This window comes from Vombatus ursinus, unplaced genomic scaffold (assembly GCF_900497805.2).
Source record: "Vombatus ursinus unplaced genomic scaffold, bare-nosed wombat genome assembly UNPS02005659.1, whole genome shotgun sequence".
Taxonomy (NCBI): Eukaryota; Metazoa; Chordata; class Mammalia; order Diprotodontia; family Vombatidae; genus Vombatus; species Vombatus ursinus.
In genome coordinates, this window is record NW_020945437.1 from 25,941,809 (window position 1) to 25,956,264 (window position 14,456).

A 14,456-nucleotide genomic window follows, 5' to 3' on the forward strand; every position below is an offset into this window, starting at 1 on the left:
TAGCAGTACCCTACTCAGTCTTTAGCTGACAACTAAAGGGATTCTTAACTTGGGGTCTATGAACTTGGTTTTAAAAAATGTATTTTGATAACTATATTTCAATACAATTGGTTTTCTTTGTCATTCTCTGTATTTTGTTTTAATCATTTAAAAATAGTATTCTGAGAAGGGGTCCTTAGGCTTCATTAGACTGACAGGGAGTCCAAGACAAAGAAAGTCTTAAGGTCTCTGTCTCCCCCCAGACAAGGTAGTGTAATGTCCCCCCTCTTTCTCAGATAAAGAGTGCACAAAGAGCTTTATCTCTTGGGTCTCTTGTAACTATGAACACTATTATAATGCCCAAGCACTGGACACTATTTCCCAAACCCCACTCCCACCCCTTCCTTCCTCTGGTATGTCCTAGGCCATGGAAATTTCCATACTTTCTCTGCTGTAGCTACAGTTCTGCTGTTGTACTTATCACCCTGGAGACACAGATGGACTGGAGTTCTCTCTCTCTCTCCTCTCTCTCTCCCTCTCTCTCCCTTTCTCTCTCTCTCTCTCTCCCTCTCTCTCTCTCTCTCTCTCTCTTGCGTGCACACACACACACACATCCCACAAAGAACTGTACTAAGAGATGCAGGAATCTTATTCCTTCCCCTCTACAGCCATCTCCCCCTCCTCCTCTTCCTCCTCCTCCCCTTCTCCTCCCTTTCTCTGCTAGACAAGGAGATAGATGAGAGGGTGTCTTGATAATTCTACCACTCACTGCCAGGGGCTTTTGTCTGCCTCTTTCATAACATCTCTGTCTTTGTCTCTCTTGGTTCATGTCTCTGTGTTGGGGTCTTAGTTTCTCCAGCCTTTTTCTTCTCCTATCTTCCTCTAACTCTCTCTGTTGTGTGTTCCATCTACTTCCACCCCATCTCATTTTATGTCTGTGTCTGTCTCTATTTCTGCCTGTCTCTGTCTCTGTCTCTGTTTGTGGCTGTTTTGGTCTCTGTCTTTATCTCTGTCTCTCTTGTCTCTATTTCTGTCTCTGTGTCTATCTTTGTGTCTGTCTCTATTTCTGTCCTTGTCCCTATGCCTGTCTCTCTATTTCTGTCTGTGTCTGTCTCTCTTTCTGTCCCTGTCTCTGCCTTTGTCTCTCTAATTTTCTCTCTCATATATTCATTCTTTTCCTTGTATCTCTGTTTCTGTCTCAATTTCTGGCTCTGTGTGTGTGTGTGTGTTTCTATGTCTCTGACCCTGTACTTCTGGCACCTGGGGTCTCTGTCCTTCCTTCTGAGATACTTCAGGAGGGGCTATGTCTTCCCTTCAGACCAGGGGCTCCTGGGGGACTTCTGCTTGGGAGAGAGAGGGACAGATGGATTAGCTTCTAATAGGCCCAGCGTCACTATCCTGTAAGGATACAGCTGATTCCGAATCATACACTTCAGTTCCTCTCAGCCCTTTCCACTGTGTCTACCCCCTCCCCCAAGAATGGAGGCAAATGCTACATGTGTCTTAGCACTATGACGACCAGCGCCATGGCAACACAGCTGGGAGGGGAGCACATCCTCCCCCTCATCTTCTTCATCCTCACATCCCCATTAGGAGCATCACCCCCCCCCCACACACACACACCCTGCCTTTCCCTAGGATAAGCGGGCCTGTAATAGCAGTCTGTTTCTCACTCTCCAGCCTTTCCAACAGGTGGCCAGTGACCTAATCCTACCCCTTTTCTAATAATACTGATAATAATATCAGTAACACCAGATCTATGCCTTATAGATAGTGCAAGGATTAGCATTCTCATTTTACGTGTGAGGAAATTGAAGTCCAAAGAGGAAAATGAACTTGCCTAAGGTTACATAACATCAGTAGCAGATCTAGAATTTGGACCCAGGTCTTGACTCCCAGTATAGGTCTCTTTCTCACCCACCCCCTATACTAGACTGCTTTTTCTATTAAAGCTACCAACATAGAGATGGGAAATAATTACTCTCATTTCTGTCCTGTTCAGGATTTACATCTCACTCAGAGATCCCACACAGTATACTCAATTTGGAGATGTCTCTGTCTAGGCTCTTCTTTCTTGAGCTTCCTTGAGCTCCTGGAGAAGTCCTGTGCACACCAAAGCTTACCTCACCTAACTCTCCAGTCCATAGAATGAGCCTTTAGAATGTGGAACAAAATGTCAGAGCTGGAACAGCCTTTTAGAGAACATGGGACACAGAATGTCAGAAATGGAGCTGCCTTTAGAATACAGAACATGGGACAGCTAGGTGGCACAGTGGATAAAGCACCAGCACTGGAGTCAGGAGGACCTGAGTTCAAATCTGGCCTCAGACTGTCCCTAGCTGTATGACCCTGGGCTAGTTACTTAACCCCAATTGCCTCAATAACAACAAAGAAAACATAGAACACAGAATGTCAGAGCTGGAGTAGTCCTGAGAATATCAATGGAGAATGATATAATGTTTACCATGATATTATAGGGAAATGTCTTTGGTTGGTGCAACTTTACATACCACAACTCCTGTCTCAGGGCTCCCTCCCCTCAACATGGAGTTTAGTGGCCCTGTGCCATCTCAGATTTCTGATTTGGAAGAAAAGAATCCCTCATAAGCTAGTAGAGAAAACTCCCAGTGAGAAAACCCATTCTACCAATGCAGATAAGCCCCCCATAAGTTCTGCAATTGATAGTCTAAGAGAATTTTCTTGCAGGGGAGGGGGCATTAAGAGATTAAGTTCTTGTTCAGGGTCACATAACCAGGCATTGAGCTCAGTTCCTTAAGCCTCTGTCTCTTATACCTTGCTATTTCTCTTAATTTTATAGATGTAGAAACTGAGTTCAGGGGAATTTAAGTGATTTATCCATAGAAAGTAATTGTCAGAAGTGGGATTTGAACCCAGGTCCTTTGACTCTGGAACTGACTTGGTAGACTCATTCTATGACTTAGTTTTCCCAAACTAAGCTAATTTTTGTTTTGAAAAGGGAGACTGGTAAGATCTGCTCTGTAACCCAAAGGAATGGATAACAGATGGAAGGGCTAATGGTGGTCTTTCAGGCAGTGTGACTGTCTGGTGCAGAAATATTATAAGGCTTCTGGGGGGATGGGGGAAGGGGAGGTAGAGCTGGGCTTTCTTGTACCCCCAATTGCTCCTACACTTAAGGCTATTCCTGGTTGTACACAAATTCAAATTCATCCAACATGTATGAAGTGCCTATCCACTGAGACGTGTAAGCTCCTTGAGGGAAGAAACTTTTATTTTTTGTCTTTGTCTTTGAGACAGCACTTGGCATAGTACCCTGGCACATAGTAGGAGCTTAATAAATGTTGATTAATTGATTGGCTATTACAGAATCATGTGTTAGATTCTTAGAGAGGTACGAAATTTAGGAAAACCCTAGTCCCTGGTTTCATGGAGCTTAGAGCTTAGTAGAGGGATATGAAGCATACATGAGTAATTATGATAAGTCAGCTCTGTACTGTGCAAATGAATGAAGGGATGAAAAGCATTTACCAAGTATTTACTATATTCCAGACACTATTACCTGCTGGGGTTACAAATATAAGGAAATAAGGTCCTGCCCTCAAGGAGCTTATATTCTAAAAGAAGATTACATGTAAAAGGGAGCTAGGATGGGAAAGAAGTGGTTGTGAATATATATGAGGTGGCAGGTTTGTGTCAGTTAGGTGGCACAATGGATAGAGTGCTGGGTCTGGAGTCAGGAAGACTCGTATCTTCATGAGTTCAAATCTAGCTTCAGAAGCTTACTAGCAGTGTGACCCTGGACAAGTCACTTAACTCTGTCTCAGTTTCCTCATCTGTAAAATGAGCTGGAGAAGGAAATGGCAAACCACTCCAGTGTGAACAAAGTTGACATGACCATCATCACAGTTGTTCCTGATAGGCAACCCTGATCTAGGAGGAGAGAGAGGGGTCTATTGACCTCCCCAATGCTTGTTTCTCTGTTCCTGTTCCTGAGACTATCAGGAATAATCTGATTAACCTAGGAAGGAGTTTAGTAAACATTCATGGTCCTCTCCCAGGGCTACCTGAACTATCTTCCACACTGTCAGTCTATAAATGAGTGTTTATTAATATGCCATAGGGCAGCTAGGTGGTACAGTAGAATGACTTGTCTGAAGTCAGAAAGACTCATCTTCTTGAGTTCAAATCTGACCTTAGACACTTATTAGCTGTGTGTCCCTGGGCAAGTCACTTAACTCTGGTCAATTTTCTCATCTATAAAATGAGCTGGAGAAGGAAATTACAAACCACTGCAGTATCATTGCCAAGAAAACCCCAAATGAGATCATGAAGAGTCAGGCATGACTGAAAATGACTGAAAACCAACAAAAAGGTTTGAGAATGGCTGGAAAGTAGGGTGGCATTGGTTTGGTTCTGGGAAAAAATAAGGTGAAAGTTCACCTACTGGAGCCCAAAGTTCTAGGGACAGAGTCTGTTCCATTGGGAGGAGGAGGATCACAAGAGGAGGAGGAGAGGAGAAGGGAAAGTGGGGTAGTTAAAATGAGCACTTGAGTTGGGGTCAGAGAATTCTTCATTTTACAGATGAAAAAACTGAAGGGAGAGAGAGGGGGAGAGAGAGAGAGAGAGAGAGAGAGAGAGAGAGAGAGAGAGAGAGAGAGAGAGAGAGAGAGAGAGAGAGAGAGAGAGAGAGAGAGAGAGAGAGAGATAGAGAGAGAGAGAGAGAGAGAGAGACTTTCCCAAGTTCAGATAAAATTATTGCAGCATCCAGGACCAGAACCCAGCTCTCCTGGTTCTTAGGCTAGAGTTTTTCCCACTCTACCAAGCTTGAGTGTGAAATTGCTCTGTCACTATACAGAAGGGAGGGTGGTGTTTATTCCTGTGATTTCCCATCCCTTAGGTTCCTCCAGTCTTAAGGGGACCTAAGATTTCTTTGTCAGCTCTGGGAAGCCTCAGGAACCCTCCTATCTTACTTCTCCTCTTCCCTTCTCTTCCCTCCCTTCCCCCCACTGCTGTTAAGAAAATATGACAGGCATCTATGATGAGCTGGCAGCTGCCATGACTGCAAAATCTGGGAGTAATGGTACAGGTGCCAGAGGCAGTGAGGGAGAAAGAGTAGGGGCAGTAACCTCAATGTCAGCCATCCCCAGAAAGGAGCAAATAGAATCTGCATGACCTCCTCCTCCCTTATTAGCCAGGGATGCTTTAGAGGAGATCCCTGGTCTAGGAGTGAGGCCAGACTAGATGCCCTCTGAGGGCCCTGCCATCTTGGAGATTTTACTTGTCTATGGTCCTCTTGGGGACTGAAACAAACAAAAGCTTTTCTGACAATCAGAGCCGGCATCCTGCAATGAAATAGGCTGCCTTGGGAAGGTACTCCTGTCATTGAAGCATCCAAGCAGAGGCTGGAAGCCCCCCTATCAGGGATACCATATAGGGTCCTTGCCCTGGAAGCCAGGGATAGAGGCCTTCCAAGGTCCTGCTCAGATCTGAAATTCTATCAGTTTGATTCTATGAGGGACTAGGCTTAACATAAGAAAGAATCTTTTGGCATTTTGTAAAAGCTGTTTCACAATGGAATGGATTACTTTGGTATATAGTGAGCCATCTTCCCCCTTCCCCTGAAAAGTATCTAAACAAAGACCCATTGGTTCTCTCCCAGCCTTGTCAAAAAGACTACAGGTGGTACTCTTGCAGGAAAAACACAAGATAGATGCCCTCTGAGGACCTTTCCAGCTATGAGCATCTCTGCCAATAATTCAAATAGTCTAAGGTTCTAAAGACTCTGTGACTGTGAGAGGAGCTGGTGGTGTGGGGAGCAGAAAAATGGGGAGAGGGTAGAGAACAAGGCCATCACCTCTTTGATGGGGGCTCTTTCAGGGAGGTGTCTGTAAGAAACTATTTAGCTTCTTTTGTGTAGACTTCTACTATGTCTCTATCTGGCTAGTTTTGTGTAGCTATCTACATAAAACATGCCAAGATCCTGCCCTGATGAGCTTCACACCTCATTTACCCACATCAGCTTCCAGGGGCACCAGCTTCTCCTTGGAAGTGATCCAAGGGATCTTGCCTTCTGCTCCAGAGATCAAAGCTTTCATTATTTGCTCACCTTCTCTGATTCCAAAAGCCTCTGAGTCCCTTGGACCTTCCCAGTCCCTGAACTTTAAGACTTGAAGCATAATAGAAACATAATAGTTAATATACAAAGTCAGAAATAATACACCAAGGGAAGGTTATTATGGTGATAATAACTAACATTTGTTTGCAAAGCACTTTCCTCACAACAACTCTGTGAGGAAACCAGGAAACTATATGATTATCCTCATTTTAAGAATGAAGAAATGGAGGTACAATTTGCCCATGGTCACACCATTAGGGTCTGAAGGGGGATGTGAATTCAGATCTCCTCATTCCAAGTCTAGCACTCCATCCACTAGACTATAATGCCTATTATTAAAGAAAACCACCCAGTCCCAGAATGGACAGGCCTTTTGTAAACTTCTCATTATTCCTAGACTCAAGCTCCTTCACACCTGGCCTGACAGAACCATTCTGACTCCCCCTTTGTTGGAAATGGCCCCAGGCAAAGACGATATCTTCCTGGAGTGTCAAATTTAGGATTTGCTTAATTGGGATCTCTGGACCATTGGTTCATTCTTCTCATTCCAAGCTTACTATCTATCAGTCATTCGGGAGTGATGGCCTGGTGAACCTATGGAGTGGTTTGCCATATTTTCCCTTTTCATCTCTTGAATTCCTACCCACCCTGTTAAGTTCAACACAAATGTCATCTCCGCCAGAGAGCCTTCCTTAATGCCCTTATGGGTGATGACTTTCCTGCTTGGACCTCAAAGACTACTTTGCTTGTCCCTCTCTGATGTAGAGATAAGAATAGGACTGGATCTGTGATTTCATCGATAGAGGAAATTTCTCAATAAGAAAACTCCCTTTACCAATGCAGGTTGGCACCTTCTTTGTAACTTAGTCTTAACACTGAGGAGTTAAGTGACTTGTCCAGAGTCACACAGCTGCTAGATGTCACAGGTGGGACGCGAACCAGGTCTTTCTGTTCTTTATCTATTACACCATGTTGCTTGTCAACAGTGTGTGGTTTACTTATCTCTCTATGTGTCTTCTCCCTTCTAGACTGGGAACTCCAAATGTAATTTGAATTGAATTGCTCATCCTCTGTCTCACATCAGAAAAGGGGACTCAGAAGCGGTTATTATGGGCTCCACTTTTGCTTCCCCTTTCTGGTGTGGATAATTTGGGGTAGAGGGGAGTTGGACTTCACTGGGCTACCCAGGTCCCAAAGGACTGATGGAAGGGTTGAGCATAGTGGATATGGATAGGTGTCTAAGGACCTGAGTTTGAATCCTATCCACCACTTATGCTGTGATGACCCTGGACAAGTTTGGGCTTCAGTTTGCTCATCTTAAAAAAAGGAGTTTGGACTAATAGTCTCTGAGGTGCCCTCCATCTCTGAGTCTTAAGATATCTGGGTCTGTGAGAGGTGGCCAGTAGCCCAGATCTCTTTTGATTCCTGGTCACTTTGCCATATAATTTCCTAAAAAAGTTTTAACTTTGCTTTGCTCATGAATCATGGGGACAAAAGGTTCACTGTCTCCCCCATCTAGACTAGGAGAACAGTCATCACCCAGATCCCCAAGGAGAGTTCTGGACCCTTTCCTAAGAATTCTCTCCACCCACTGTCATTTCCTAGGCTGGGGGCTGGGGTGCTCTCCAGGGTTCTGAACCCTTCTTTGGCATTAACATTCAGTAAATAGCATCTTAGGCTCCAGATGCTGCATGGTCAGCTGGGAAGGGGCGGATCTTGCTTACCTAACCACAGTCAGTCCTCTTTAAGACAGGCTCCAGGCTTTATGCATTCAATTAAGTTCAACAAACATTCATCATGAGACTATCTGTGCAAGGCAGACACAAGGACAGAGTGCAGTCCCTGACCTCATGGAGTTTATTATCTCATAGTGTGGATACGATAAATACACAAATAATTGAAACAAGTTGGGCTCAAGGGAGAAATTCAGACAAAATGCTCTAAGGAAATTTGCAGAGAGAAAGAACGCTTTCTGCTGGGGGGAGAGGTATGCAGATCAGGGAAGGTTTTCTGAAAAAGTAGCATTTGAATTTGACCTTAAAGGGAGAGAAGGATTTAAACCAGTGGTGATGTAAAAGGAGTAAACTCTAGCCAGGACTGAAGATCTATGTGATTAAACAGAAGCAGGAAAGGGCATGGATGAGAACAAAGAAATAACAGTCCAGTTTGCTTGGGATACAAAGTGAATCAATGGGGAATAGTATGAGATAAAGCTTGAAGGGTTGGAGCTAGTTTTTGGAGAGTCCTAAATGGCAGAGTCATAAGTTTATACATTATCATCTAGGCAAGTTTTTGGTTTGAGGAATGATAAAGAAGATGATTTTGGCAGTAATGTGAAGGATAGATTGGAATGGGGAAAGATGAGTCAGGGAGGCCAGTTAGGAGGCATTATTACAGTCCAGACAAATGAACTAATGTGGTGATGGTGTAAGTAGAAAGTGGGGGGATGGATGAAAATGTATTGTGGAGTTTGAATCAATAGGGTGAGGAAGAGGGAAGAGTTAAAAAGGATGCTGAGATATTTTTCGTGGATTATGGGGAAGAAGGCAGTGCCACCAACATAAATAGGGAAGTTGGGAGGTGGGATAAGCTTAGGAGGGAGGATGATGAGCTCAGTTTTGGACATGTCAAGTTTGAGGTGCTAGCAAGACTTCCAGAGAGAGGTATCCATCTAGCAGATAGTTGGAGTTATAGATCTAAAGCTTAGGGCAAAGATTTGGGTTGGAAATATATTTGGTATCCATTTGTAAAGAGGTTAGAGCTATGGAAGCTTCAGTGTGATGAATAAGGGAGAGAATGTAGAGAAGAAAAGCCATAAGGCAGAACTTTGAGGGACACATACAGAGGAATAGAAAGAATACATTAAACCAGTGAAAGAGATAGAAAAAGAGTGGAATGCAAGCTCCTTAAAGGTAGCAATTATTTAATCTTTATCTTTGTAACCCCAATATTTAGCACAGTTCATTTCGCATAGTAGGAATGTAGTAAGATGGGTACAAATCATTACAATAATAGGGTAAAGTTTGCTGTTATGGCAGAGAGACACAAGGGCAGAAAGGTCAGAGGACATTACAGGGGCAAAGGTAGAGGAATAGAAGAGCACAGGGAGTGTCCAGGGAGCAGAGAGATATTTAATTTGGCTGGAGCCGATATTGCAAGGAGGGGAATAACAGGACATAAGGCTGAAAAGGTAGGATCATCCCAGTTTGTGGAGGACTTTGAAAAGCAGCCAAAGGAGCCACAAATGTACTTGTGTGGACAACAGGGAGCCATGGAAGGCTTCTGAGCAGAAGAGAAACATAAGCAGGTGTATGCATGAGGAAGGTAATCCCTGTGGAGTCAGGATCAGGAGTTTGGCCGTTATTGGGCAGATGAAGATGCTGAAGTTGAACATGATGATATAATAATGATGAAGATGAAGACAATAACAATTCATTTCTATAAAGCACTTTAAAGTTTACAAAGCAATTTCCTCACAGCAACCTGTGTGGTGGGTAGTGTTGAATATCATCATCACTGTTGTGGAAGGAATATGGCCTCAATCTGAAAGTTGCTTAGGATTTGACAGTCATTGCATTGATTAGGTACAAGTCATTACAAGGGGAAATGGTTTGACCAGTGATAGTAAGTCTTCTTTTCCAAAGAGTTTGGAAAGTACAGAAAAGATTGTATTCAAATTACACAGTGTGTCCCAAAAGTCTTTGTGCACTTTTAAGCTTTCATAACATTAGAAATATAAATGCTAAAGACTTTAAAAAAGGCAACATTTGAAAGGCCAATTATTTGGAATTTTAAAATATTGATGTTTCTGATTATAATTCAACATTACTACTCTCTTATTTTATATATCACTTATCTTGTTAAAATTTTTAAAAATTATTATTAAAAATTTACAAATTTAAGTGTAAAATTTTAATAATCAAGCTTTCAAATGTTTTCTGTGTGTAGATGTTTCACTGCCAGAATTATTAAAACTTAAAATGCACTAAGACTTTTGGGACATGTTGTATAACATAAGGAAGGAAGGAAACAAACATTTACTGGGTGCCTGTTATGGGCTAGGTGCTGTGCCAACCCCTTTATAAATGTTATCTCATTTAATCCTCACCACAACTCTGGAAGGTAAGTGCTATTATCATCCTCATTTTATAGTTGAGGAAACTGAAACAGAGGTGAAGTGACTTGCCTAGGGTCACACAGCTAGGAAGTTGCTTAAGCAGGATTTGAACTCAGGTGTTCTAGACTCTAGGTCAGGTGTTCTATTCAACTGTCCCACTTAGCCGTTAAGAGAATATAATGGAATATAATATAATATAATATATTGTAATACAACAATACCATGTAATAGAATAGAATACAAAGTAATATAATGTAATATAATATATAAAATGGAGAAATATATCAATTGGGAATGATTGGACAGAAAAGGATGATAAAACCAATATTGCACATAAGGCAAGATTTTTGACAAAAATACATTTTTTTAGGGCCCTTTGGTTACACATTTCAACATTGTCTGCTTACAGAGAAGGGGAACTAAGCTGTGCAATAATATGTCTCATGAAGAAGCCTTAGTTGTCTAATTTTTAAGCAGGCACAAACAGCTTTTCTCTTTCTTGGCTCAAGGCCTAGACAAGAAGGTCTGGAGGGTCTTTCTTGCCACCACACCATTTTACAGATGGAAAAATTAAGACTTCAGTGAAATGAAATGGCTGCCCAAGGTAAGTAAGGCTACCCAACCAGTAAGTAACAGAGAGAGCAGGGAAGGCAGGGTGAGACTGGATTATGAAAGGCTTTGAACACTGAATTTTATTTAAAGGCAATAGGGACACGTTTTGTCCAAAGGACTTGGACTCTGGTCTCCTGACTCAAAGTCAAGCACGATTTCCATTAGGCTGCAATGCCTCTCTACTGAGGAATGTTGTGGAACTGTAATGTAGTCATAGAATATCCAAGATGAAGGGGGCTTCCGGGAATCTTGCCCAATCCCTGCCTGAATGCTTTATAACCTCATCCAAAGTGGTCATCCAGCCTCTGCTTGAACACTTTCAGAGATGGAGAGCTCACTACCATTAGAGTCAGTCCATTGCATTGTGTCTGTTTCTAGATCATCTCTAGATTCAGACATCTCTGGTTCTGAGTATGGTTCTTCAGTCCATTCCTGAATTCCTTCCTAGAATCAACTGTTTCTCATTAAGTTCCAATCTCAAGGACAATCATCAGAAAAAAAAAAAACCAAACATCTGGCCCAGAATCATGCCCATGTATGGGTTTCATCACTGTTCTATCCTCTCAATTTATTCTCAGTGACTGGGAAAAGCATGATAATAATCATCAACATTCTTATTATTCCTTCTTTTGTTCCCCAAACAACAACCACACCAAGCCCTGGGAAGACTTTTTTAGGGGGAGGGCAATGGAAAGGGATAAGTGATATAACTAAGTTTTAGTTATATTTGTTAGGAAGTCTGGACACCACATTTAAAGAAAGATTTTGATAAGATGAAAATCACTCAGAGGAAGGCAACCAGTATGGTGAATGTCCTCAAGTCCATGCTATATGAGAATCAGCAGAAGGAATTGAGAGGGTCACTGTAGCCTGAAGAAGAGAAGGTTAGTGGTGGGGTATGATGACTGGCATCAAGTGTGAAAGGTTGTTCTGTGGTAAAGGGATTAGACTGTCTCAAAGAGGACAGAAGTAGGAATAATGGGTGCAAGTTGACAAAAAGCAGATTTAGGCTTGGTCTAAAGAAAACCTCCTTATGATTAAGGCTATGCCAAAGTAGAATGGGCTGCCTGAGTAGGTGGTAAGCTCCCCCTCCCTGGAGGACTTCAAGCAAAGGTTAGATGATCACCATTTGGTTGTACTGTAGTCATAATTCTTTTTGGATAGAGGTCCAACTAGAAATTTACTAGCTGTGTGACCCTCAGCAAGTCACTGTTTGCCTCAATTCCTCATCTGTAAAATGAGCTAGAAAAGGAAATGGCAAACCATCTGGTATCTTTGGCTAGAAAACTCCAAATGGAGTCATGGAGAGTCAGACATGACTGAAACAACCCAACAACAACCACTCCCAACTAGATGGCCACTGAGGCCCTTTCTAACTCTGAAATTCTGTAATTTTGTGAAGTCAGTTCTTCTTTATATTAAGCCCAAATCCATCTGTCTGAGATTCTTCCCTTCAAGTCCTATTTTTGCCCTCTTGGATCTAGAAGAAGTATGTTTCCTCTCCCCTAGGAAAACCCTAGAGAAATTGGAAGACAGTGATGGTGGCCCCTTGATGAAAACAGAGATGACAGTTGGTAATGGCTCACATTGGGAACTCTGTATTATTCCCAGTGTTAGTTGCTGGGCTGTGGCTGTGAGGGCTGAGCAGGTCCAGAGCTCCCCAGGGGCCAAGGGCAGGTAATTGGCAGAACATTGATTCTGAGGCCAAGGCGGGAACAGTCCCAGTGCGGGCAAGAGGATGAATGAGGCAGAACTAATGATCTGGAACAGCTGTGACATTCCCATGCTACCCAAGGCCCCAGCTGTAATCTTGACCTGAGATGCTTGTGTGGGTGGGGTGGGAGGAGGAGTGAGGATCCTTGACTGGGCATTGGTTTTAAGGAGAGAGGGGGAGGGGGCAGGAGACCTAGTGCCAGCTAGGAGGGAACTCCTGCTTTGAGGGAGGGGGATGCATGACCCCTACCCTCAGAAAGACCTAGGGCTGGAAGGGAGACCCAAAGTTAGATTGGAGTCCTAGCAGGCAAGGTTTCTTCCTTTAAAGGAACAAGCAATGTTTCTTCTGCAGAATTAAAGACAGGGGGAATACCATAGCTGTCTTCAAGTATTTGAAGGACTGTCATGGTGCAGAGGGATTAGTCTTGTTCTGCTCGGCCCCAGAGGGCAGCAATGGATGGAAATTGCAAAGAAGTGAATTTAAGCTTGGTGTTGGGGAAAATGTCCTAATGATGAGAACTATCTAAAAATACAACGGAGGAAGTAGGTTCCTGCTCACTGGAGGTCTTTATACAAAGGCCATGTGACATAGAGGGCCATATGTCATAAAGGGAATTCCTACTCAGGTAAAGGAGACAGTGTAGTACGGTGAGAAGAGCCCTCCCTCTGAAATCAGAAGATCCCAGGTTCAAGTCCTACCTCCTACACATAGTATCTATGGAATCTTAAGCAAATTGTTTAACCTCTTTGGGAAGGAAGGAAACAAGCATTTGTTAAGTGCCTATTATGTTCCAGGCACTATTTGATCTTCACAACAGTCGTGGTGCTGTAATTATTCCCATTTTACAGATGAGGAAACTGAAAGCAGACAGAGGTTAAATAACTTGCCTAGGGTCATACAGTTAGTAAAGGTCTGAGGCTACATCGGTTTCTTCATTGGTAAAATGAAGGGGTTGGACTAGATGGTCCCTTTCTGAAAGATTTTGGGACCCTGTCCAATCTCGAGAGGGGAAACTACAGAGTGACTCAGTAAGCAGGTTTGAGGAGCTTCAGATATTTTCAAATTAATGTCTCATTGAAAGAGAGAGCGAAGACTGACTTCAGTACAGCATGGGGGACTGAAGTTGGATGGGAGGGTACTTTAATAGCAAGGAAGATTGTCAGACCCTGGTAGGGAGTGAGGAAGAGTAAAAAGCAAGTCTGGGGCCAGAAACCACCCTGCACAGAGGCAGAGATCTGGAGATGACAAGTTCTCCAAAGGGTTCCTTCCAAGTCTGTTTCTAGGGCATGGTGGAGAGGGGTGGCTTTGTCTTCCGTCAGGTCTTTAGCTCAGGGTATAACCTCCCTGATCATTCCCCTCTACTAACACCCTTCCAACTCTATCTATTTTTCTACCTCCCCCTCCTCTATCTCCCCTGCATAGGAGAGAAAGGTTCCTGGGTTCTCTGGGGGAAGGGGGCCACTAAGGAGAGAGATCCAGTGAGCCTAGGACAAACTTTCACTTTGGGTCTTCCCCAGGTCTTGGGATGGGGGCTGGTCAGGTGCTGGAGCAAACAGGATGGCTTTCAGGGAAAAGAGTCCACCCTGCCCCACCCCCCCCAATAAGATTCCATCTGACCACAGCTGGTCTTATTTAACTTAGCTGGTAATAGGACCTGGGAATATTCCCATACTTCATCTTAGCTTCAACAAGCTAAGAGGCAATAGTGTCCATCTTTTCCAAACCTCTCATTTTAGACAGAGGAAACTTTAAGGCCAGAGAGGACAGAAGGGACAAAACTTGGCCAGAGCCCAGGTCTCTGCTTCCTAGTTCAGTGCTTATCCACTATCCAGGGCTGTCTCATCCAGTCTTCTGGACTCTCTGTCCCAGTTCTTATCCTCCCTCCTGAAGGTGGTGTGTGTGTGTGTGTGTGTGTGTGTGTGTGTGTGTGTGTGTGTGTG